This window comes from Vulpes lagopus, chromosome 12 (assembly GCF_018345385.1).
Source record: "Vulpes lagopus strain Blue_001 chromosome 12, ASM1834538v1, whole genome shotgun sequence".
In the NCBI taxonomy this organism is placed as follows: Eukaryota; Metazoa; Chordata; class Mammalia; order Carnivora; family Canidae; genus Vulpes; species Vulpes lagopus.
The window spans coordinates 1,683,762-1,693,604 of NC_054835.1; the positions used below are offsets into that span (position 1 = coordinate 1,683,762).

A 9,843-nucleotide genomic window follows, 5' to 3' on the forward strand; every position below is an offset into this window, starting at 1 on the left:
TCTCCTCAACCTCCCTTCCAAAAAAAGTTATGTGCTTCAGAGCTTACAGTTTTCTTCTTTAATCCTCAAAATAACTCTATAACTTAGGGGTCTTATTCCAATTTTATATATGAGGAGATCTACAACTAGTAAATAACAGGATGGGACCTCGAAGCCAAGTCTTCTGGTGTCAACAACAATCTCCTGCCCAATATGGCAGTCAAGGTTGCACACACGATCATGGAATAATCTCTGGGAATAATCTAAAAAGGAGAATCCACCCAACTGCTAGCCCTTTTCTTCAGATTCATTACTACCGCATAATTCTTGGGCTCCAAATTCCCTAGGAAGGCCACGCATTACTGCAGGCAATCCTTTCACTCAAAGGCTTGACTGAAAAAAGCAGGTTTCAAATTTGCCCAGCCATCAACCTTCCTGGCCAAATTTGGGGACCAACAGGTATTTGATATGGAACCTCTGAAAGGGTGTTCTGAAAGTCCGCCTAGCTCTGCTCTATAGTCAACTCTGTGCCTCCACTTCTCTTAAATGTAACACTCTCCTGTTCACCTACATTATTAAACAGCTTCCACAGAGACCAAAGTCCAGGTATGCAAACCATATACTCTAAAAATAAAGAACACTACCAAACAATAATACTGACCAAAAGTCAATTTTGAAGATTTTATTTTTTTTAAGATTTTATTTATTTATTCATGAGACAGAGAGAGAGAGAGAGACAGGCAGAGGGAGAAGCAGGCTCCCCACAGGGAGCCTGAAGCGGGACTCGATCCCGCGACCCCAGCATCAGGCCCCGGGCCAGAGGCGGCACTAAACCGCTGAGCAACCCAGGCTGCCCATAAGATTTTATTTCTTTATTTTATTTGCCCATCTCTATACCCAACATGAGGTCAGGTGCCCCTCAAAAGCCAATTTTGTATAATGCCATATTTACCACAAAGCTGGTGTATCAAAGAGAATCACAGTTAATACATATCTTTGAGACACCATCTTTTTTTTAAAAAGATTTATTTATTCATTTATTTATGATAGACAGAGAGAGAGAGAGAGAGAGAGGCAGGCAGAGACACAGGCGGAGGGAGAAGCAGGCTCCATGCCGGGAGCCCGACGTGGGACTCAATCGCGGGACTCCAGGATCTCGCCCCCGGCCAAAGGCAGGCGCTAAACCGCTGAGCCACCCAGGGATCCCCGAGATACCATCTTTTTTAAAAGCATCATCAATATGTTTGATATCTGTTCTTCCAAACTAACCGTGACATTAAAAGCTTATTTACAGCTTACTTCAAAAACAGCTGAAAATATGCATACCAAAAGTTCTAAATGTTAGTCTCTCCAGCTGTTAACCTACATTACCAAAATTGTAACACCCTTCCCCTCTAGTTCACTAGTTTTGCTAACTAAAACCGAATTGTCCAGAATTAAGAGCTACCCTGTACTTCATTAAGTTAAAATGTAGGTCTAAGTTGTACAAAAGCCTGTGATTAGATGCAATGTTTGAGGAGTTTTAGATTTACTTGGAATTATAAACAGCATTAAGAATAAACTGGGGCAGGCAGCCCTTGTGGCCCAGTGGTTTGGCACCACCTTCAGCCCAGGGTGTGATCCTAGAGACCCAAGATCGAGTCCCACGTCAGGCTCCCTGCATAGGGCCTGCTTCTCCCCCTCTCTGTCATGAATGAATAAATAAAATCTTTAAAAAAAAAAAAGAGAGAATAAACTGGGGCACCTGAGTGCCCAGAGGTTGAGCATCTGCCTTCAGCTCAGGTCGTGATCCCAGGGCCCTGGGATTGTATTCCGCATTGGGCTCTCCGTGCAGAGCCTACTTCTCCCTCTGCCTGTGTCTCTGCCTTTCTCTGTGTCTCTCATGAATAAATAAATAAAAATCTTAAAAACAAAAAGAGAGAATTAACTTGCCCCTATCTTTACTAGAAACAAACCACCTCTCTACCGGATCACTACCTAGCTGTTTTAAAACATACTGATTTTCAGTTATGCCTGAACATAGGTAACCGAAGTTATAGACTCCATTTTCACCTTAAGGGCCAATCTATCTAAGGGAGGATCTATTCTTTACTCAGAACAGTATTATAGAGCCCTACTAAGAAATCTTAGGTCTGGCACAAAACAGGCCTTTGAGCCTAAAGTCAATGCATGTTGGGTGAATTAACCTGGTAGAACAGGTAAGCACGATTAAAAAAAAAAAAATCTAGACAGTCTCCTAGGATAATTACTATTTGCTTTATGTCAACAGTATTAATATGATTAAATTCATACTTGCTTTAGTCAATAGTATTAATATGGTTAAATTCAATTTAGAAACAAAATGCTGATCTGCATCTGCCCAACAGCATACTGTGAAAAGTCCTGGTACCTGGAAAACTGCAAAGAAAAGGAAATTCTGCAGGTGCAGTAAGAAACTACACCTTATGCATGACCCAGAAACACCTCAGAATTTATTACACAACCTGCTGCAAAATTCTCACTCTTCAAATGGAAATGAACCATAAAGTCACACAATGCAAGGCTGTGATTTTATTATACACATTTTATTATACACATAATCACATAATCAACTATACCCTTTCGAGATGTGCTAAAGTTAACTCAAGAAAGCAAATGTTCAACATAGCGTTTTATCAGAAGAGAATTTTAATATCAAATAACTAAGATATTGTAGTATCAAATAACTAAGGCACTCGTTCATTCAGCAACACACATATATCAAATTCTCTTGTGAGGCAGACACCATACTTCTCAAAAATGATGTACGTCAAGGACCCTTAAAACAAGAAATACAACAAATTAGGCATGAAAGTGACAAATCAGGCAGCTCTTTCTGCCCATGGGTCCTATCCCAGTGCTTTAATAAAACCACCTTTTGAATCAAAAAAAAAAGAAAAAGAAAAGAAAATTATAAAATCAGGTCCTATGGGTTGCCTCACTATTCAATGCAAGATCTAAAAGTTACAGACTTGCAGATCTTTCAGGCTTAAATCATTTGAAAATTTATATCACCCCTAATCTGGCCTCATCACTTTATTCTTTTCTGATTTAACTGACATATAAATTTAATTTATGGGATGCCTGCCTTTGGCTCAGGGCATGATCCCGGAATTCCTGGATCAAGTCCCACATCAGGCTTTCTGCATAGAGCCTGTTTCTTCCTCTGCCTATGTCTCTGCCTCTCTCTCTGTCTCTCATGAATAAATAAATATTTTTTTAAAAAAAATTTAACTTACATTTCTCCAAGAAGTTTTCTAAAATTAGACTGGATTATGAAGCCTCTCATAATTACCTGTCAGAAACAGTTTTTTTATTGAACAAAATTTTAAAAACAACCAATTTTCCAATAAAGGATGTATGCAAAATAAATGAAGATAGAGAATGGAGGTGCAAACATCTTATATAAGAGAGTAAACTATTAAGAACAGATCAGCAGGGCTCCTGGCTGGCTCAGTTGGTGGAGCAAGTGGCTCTTGATCTCAGGGTTGGTTGTTGGAGCCCCATGTCGGCTGTGGAGATTACTTAAAAATCAAATCTTTGGGCAGCCCCGGTGGCGCAGCGGTTTAGCGCCGCCTGCAGCTCAGGGTGTGATCCTGGAGACCTGGGATCGAGGCCCATGTCAGGCTCCCTGCATGGAGCCTGCTTCTCCCTCTGCCTGTGTCTCTGCCTCTCTCTGTGTGTGTCTCTCATGAATAAATAAAATCTTAAAGGGCTGCCTGGGGGATCCCCGGGTAGCTCAGCAGTTTAGCGCCTGCCTTCAGCCCAGGGCGTGATCCTGGACACCCGGGATCGAGTCCCACATAGCGCTCCCTGCGTGGAGCCTGCTTCTCCCTCTGCCTGTGTCTCTGCCTCTCTCTGTGTGTGTCTCTCATGAATAAATAAATAAAATCTTTTAAAAAAAAATAAAAAATAAATAAAGGGCTGCCTGAGTGGCTCAGTCAGTTGGGTGTCTGACTCTTGGTTTCATCTCAAGTCATGATCTCAACCCCTTTGCGCTTCACACTCAGCGAGGAGTCTGAGATTCTCTCTCCCTCTGCCCGCCCTCTGCTCTAAAATAAATAAATCTTTTAAATAAAATAAAATCTGAAAGAAAAAAAGTCAGCTAGCACAGAAATATTATCAGGGCTGGGTATTACTAAGCTCAAGCAAATGAATGTCTAAAAAGAAACTTACTACTTACATTTTTGCAATGTCAATCATAACCAGCATCTTCAGGTTTTTTACAACTAATAAACATTTTTAAAGCATTTAAATATCATTCCTCCTCAAATAAAGCATAACCTGTCAACAGGATTGAAAATGTCAAAAGAATGGGTATTTGAGAACTAAAACTTAAAAAAAGGAAAAAGTATTCAATAAATCTAAAGGAGGGGGTTTAATGCCACTAGAAGAGGGATAGCTCTATTTTTCTGTTCAAGTCACTGAAAATTACTTGATTTTCTACAAAATATGTGGGAAAATGTACTTATTACTCCTGATTCAGAAAATGAATTCAAAAAAAAAAAAAAAAAGAAAGAAAGAAAGAAAGAAAGCGAATTCACTGAGTGAGAGAAATGCCCCATCTCTGGAAATTCAAGCTTAGAAGCCATCTCAGGCTATAGCCACAATGCAGAATGTCTCTCACACAATCTTCTGCTCATACTCAAGAATTCAAATCCACACCAACACTCAACTGCAGAAATGAGCCAGAAAAGATGAGACAGGAGAGCAAAGAATGAACAAACTTCAATTTGCAGACATCTCTGACATTCACAGAAGTTTCATCTCTATCCAAGTTTTGCACTATTAACCCACCTAATGCCAAATTTTGAAGTACCAGCTCTTATTTGACCAAGACAGAAAGAAAAAAGGAGCTAAGGAAATAACACCTATTCCCCATATTTACACAGTTCTAATCTTCCTGAAAGACTTAAAACTTTTTTTATATAAATCATCTCAATTCTCATGGGAGGTAGACAGAGTCAGGTTTCTGGAGAAGAAACCAGCACAAAGGGATTAAGTATCTCGTCCAGCAAGTCACCAGTGAAAATAAAACCGGACCCAATTATTTAGCCTACAAAGTCTAAATAAAACCTGCTTTCCTTGGTTCATAAACTTAGGACAATATTTCCAAGTGCCTACAAAGTATCCAAACCATAGAACTTCACGGAACAATACATCCATCAGAACACTGCCAGAATTGAGTATTCTGAGCAAGAAAATACTGCTTGCCCCAAATCAATAAAATGAACTAACACAAAGACTTGAAAAATACAAGGAGAAAACAATAGCCATACTGGAGAAAATTTTCAAAGGTCACTCTATTCATCTTGTATCCTACTGCTCAAATTCTCTGCCAGGGAGCCAAAAGGGTCAAACATGCTCCTTATAACTGCATTCTACACATATATCACACCTCAAAATACTGCAAAGAATTTCAATGGAAGGCATATTATGGTTTAAAACCTTTCCCTCCAAAACATATAATCTTCTTATAGCAATACCTTCAGAACACTATTTTGTTGCCTTCATGGTGCACTTTAAATTTGGATTTTAAAAATGATTAGCTCCCAGTTTATTTTTCAAATATTTATATTTACACATGCAGATTACTTAAAATGTGTTGTTCTGCTAAGCCCTCATTATGTTTAGGCAAGATTCCCACTTCCACTCAAACTTATTATTTGAACTTAAAATGGACGCATTAAGATACTTCCTAAATTGACAAAAGGAGAAAACTAATCAACCCAGAAAGCTTCCCAAGGCATCAAAGCAGACCTTTATTTTAAATCATACCAGGTACTACATTACCCACTACATGAAGCCCACAAAGAGATAATTAAAGTTATTTCTGCAACATGATGAAATTATTTTTTGCAAAATCTGACAAGACTGAATTTTCAACTGTCAAAAGGGAAATCGTTTTCCAAGATTCTAGAAAACCCTGCTTACTAAGGCAGTCTCAAAGCAGTTTCCTTAATCCTCCCAAATCCCAAAGAATCTAACACAAGCCACAGAACACTGAAAGGAGACCTGCACTGAAATATCTGTGCTCAGACCCCTAAAGGTTATTTCTATGTGTCTGGCAAGCTGATTGGCTGTATGTCCATACATCCCCAAAAGTCTTTCCTCAATAAAGCTAACAACTACACTCCCTAACTCAAATCAAAATACCAGAAAATCCAAAAGCCTCCAACTAAATTTTACTTGAACTATTTGGGAGAAAAGGCCGACAACCCAGGATCAGTTATTTATTTGCACCTTGAAAGAGAATTAAAGAATCGCAGGAACTCCTGCTACTTTCAGGACCTAGATATATACATTACCTCTGTCTGCCTCTAGCACAGGACTCAGATATTACATCACTGAGAGCCTGAAAACTGCCCCATTACCCAGAAAGCACCAGGGTAGCTGAGACACTGCACCAAGGTATCCCTTCCTCCCTGATGCACAGCCTTCAAATGCTACAGACACTGGGCCCTGCTCTCTTGCAGTATCTTCACAAAGGCATCTGCCCTGCACCTGCTGCAATCCTATTTCTATTCACTTGTGGTGCACTCCACACAACCCTGTATGGCTCTTCTATCTGCACACTTGTCAGCACAAGGCACTAGGACAAATCCCACCACATATACGTCCTCCAAACTTGGGAGTGTGTACCACTCAGCTCTCCCTTATCCCTTCCCCAGTCACACGGTTCTGGAACTAAAATTGGGCTTCTTATCTCTTGGATCCTACAGGCATGAACTTTCAGATATGTACAGGGCTTAATGTCCTCCATTTTTCATTAATATCCCTCCAGGATGCACACACACACCACAACGCACTCTTCAGTTCTTCTACATCCAGAATGCAATCCCCTCTCTTTTGTTTTGGTCTTTGATTTTCCAACTTCTGCATTTTGTCTTTTTTTTTTATATTCCCAGTGACCTAAAATTTTTGAATCCCTTAATCTCTCAGGACTCAAGGTTTCCCAATCTCTCCCCACTCTTTAGCACCCTGCTCCTTCCATTCTTTTAAGCAACCTGTTTTCCTAACTCTCTCCGACCTGAATAGTCATTTCCTGCCCCTAAACCTGGGCAACCCACTTCCCCTACCATCACCCCAATCCGATATCCCTTTCTAGTCACAGACACATCCACACACCTCCCTACCTTGCCCCTCTTTTACCCCATTATATACTACGCATTCTTCTCTACATCTTCTACCCAGAAGTCTCCTGTCTTCCCCCCATTCTTCCCTCTCTTCCCTGCCTATCCCCTTCTCTCCACCAGACAAAATGTAGCGCCCTCAAGCTATGCTTCCCTCCCTCTGGGCACTGTATTCCAGACCTGCGACCCTCCCCTTCCAATCCCTCCCTCCCTCCCTCCACTGATCTCCCTTCAGACACGTACCACCCCCCCCCCCCCGTCTCTTCCCCGGCTTCCCTCCTCACTGCCTGCCCCCAAAACATTTTTCTCCCATCTGTTTTCACACCTCAGCTGCCCCCAAGAACATCTCCCTCGCCCCCGACACCTATGGCCCTCTGCCTCACACACACTCCACTCCACCTGTCCCCGCAGGGTTCAACCCCGGGTTCCTGTTGCTGCTCCTGCACCTACATCTGTATTTCCCCCACCCACACCTCTGCTTCCCACAAGAACACTCTCCGTTTCACTCCTTTCTGTTACCCGCTAAACACCGTGTACACCTCCTGCCCATGCCCATGCCCATGCCCATGCCCATCCCCCCGCTCCACCGGCCTCACTTCCCTCAAACTCCGGCCCTGCTCCAATCACCTTCCTCCTCCTGCCCCGCACTGCTCCCCCGGCTCCAGCACCACAGACACCAGCCTCCTCCCTGGACGCGTCCTCCCCCCATGTCCCACTGGCCCAGCCCCAACACTGTCCTGCCCCTCCTGGTCCTCCCTGCACACCTCCTGGCCAGGCACCGTCCTCACGTCCCTCCAAGGTCCCCGAAGCCTCTGGGCCTACCCGTCTGCAAACCTCCCCGGCCCTCACCAGCACTCCGGAGGCCCCGGGCCCCTCCACGCCTCTCCCCGCGCCACCTGCCCCCACCTGCACACCTTCTCCACGCCTCCCTTCACCTTGTCCGGCGCCTTCCTGGCACCCCAGTCCCTGCCCCTCACACGCAGCCCGACCGGGACGTCCGCTCCCCCCCCCCGCCCTACTACCCTCCCGCGTTCCCACCACACTCGCCCCTCCCCTCCCCTCGTCCCCCCTCACACCCTCCCTCACACCCTCCCGACGCCCCGGCCGCCCCCGCCCGCCCCCGTCGCCCCGGCCCCGGCGGGCCCCCGACCCTGCGCGAAGGCCCTCCCGCTCCGCCGGGCCGGGTCCCTCCACCTTCCTTCCCCAAGTCTGCCCACACCCTGCGCCGGCCCCCAGCCCCGCTGCCGGCCCCTGCCCCCATTGTCCTCCGACACCTGCCCGGGCCCTCGCCGCCGACCCGCCGAGGCCCCCGCCCTCCCCCACTCCCCGCCTCGGGCCGGGACCCCGCGCCCCCAGGGCGAGGACGGCCGCCCGCCGCCCGCCGCCCGCCGCCCTAGCCCGCCGCCCGCCGCCCTAGCCCGAAGCGGCCGGGCAACGCGGCGGCGGCCACAATGCCGGAGCTGCTCCCCGCTCCCCGCTCCCCGCTCCCCGCTCCCCGCCCGGGCCGCCGCCGCCGCCGCCGCTGCTAAGGACGCACAACAAACAATGCGGGGCCCGGGCCGGCTCCGCCAACCGCCTCAACCGCCACCTTAACCGCCGCCCGCCCGGACGGCCCGCCGCGCAGGCGCCTACCCGAACCGCCGCGCTCTGCCTGCGCCCGGGCCCCGCTCCCGCTCCCGCTCCCGCTCCGCCGCCGCCGCCACCTCGTCCGCCCGCGTCCCCGGCTCCTCAGCCCAGCGGCGGCGGCTGCGGCGGCTGCTGCCCTGGTGGCGCTCGCGGCTCCGGTCTCCGCTTCGGCGGCGGCGGCGGCGGCGGCGGCGGCGGCGGCGGCGAGCACGTGACGCCGCCCAGCGCGCCCATTGGCCGATCCCGGGGGCGGGGCCGCGGCTGCTGGGGAACGGAAAGCCCGCCCCCTCGCTCGCCGCGCGCCCCCTCCACGCGCACTCCGCCGTACCTGAGAGCGCGGCCAGCGCCCGCCCGCCCGCCCCCGCCGTGCCGCACCGCCGCCTGCGCCAACTGCGCACCTGGGAGCGCGCAGGGACCTCACGCTGCTGGAGGCCGCGGGCACCTGCGAGCGGGCGCTTACGTAAGCTGCGTCCCCTGCCTTCCTCCCGGCGCCGGGCCCTGGCCGGCTGCGGCACCTGAGCCCCGCTGCGCTAGCAGCGTAAGTGCTGCGGAGCGGAGACGAGCTGCGCGGGGAGGCCAGCGAAATGCACGGAAACTTCGTAACTTCCGAATCTGGGAGCGGCTCCCGGATGCCGCGGCGAGCCGGCCTCCCCGGGCCCGCGCCCCTGGGGCGGGTGCCCCCCACCCCCAGAAGCTGAGCAGTAGAATAGGCTGCGCAGGGTCTCCCCAGATGGAGGACGGCGAAGCCCGCGCGGGCTTTGACTTGGTAAGAGATTTTCTCCCAGCCTCCGCCCCTGCTGCACTTGCCAGCTGTGTGACCTTGACCAAATTAGAGAACCATTATGATCGTCAGTTTTATGGTAGGGAAACTAGGATAATAATTGCGATTTAAGAACTGTTGGAGAGACGGAGAAAGACAATAGGTGTGAATTCTTCCAGCACAGAGCAGGCACCGAACAGAGGTTGCAGCTTAGTCAGCGACCACCTCTGCTTTTCCCACCCAGTGGACCTACCGGGATCGAGTTTGAGGCTAGGACCTGTCTGACCTTATAGGTGGGTCAGACTTTGTTTGAACACCTTATCTGGG

General features: G+C 48.2%; 1 protein-coding gene across 4 annotated transcripts in view; it reads right to left on the reverse strand.

Moving 5' to 3' along the window:
- The window catches only part of LOC121474212 (spermatid perinuclear RNA binding protein), a 148,769-nt gene extending 139,951 nt beyond the window's left edge, over positions 1 to 8,818 (reverse strand). For 3 of the 4 annotated variants that reach the window (XR_005983291.1, XR_005983290.1, XM_041727119.1), the window contains exon 1: positions 8,763 to 8,818. The gene's annotated coding sequence lies outside the window, so the exon portion shown is untranslated. The remainder of the gene's footprint in view (positions 1 to 8,762) is intronic. The other variant, XM_041727121.1, reaches the window with a different exon arrangement.
- Positions 8,819 to 9,843: the final 1,025 nt, after the last annotated feature.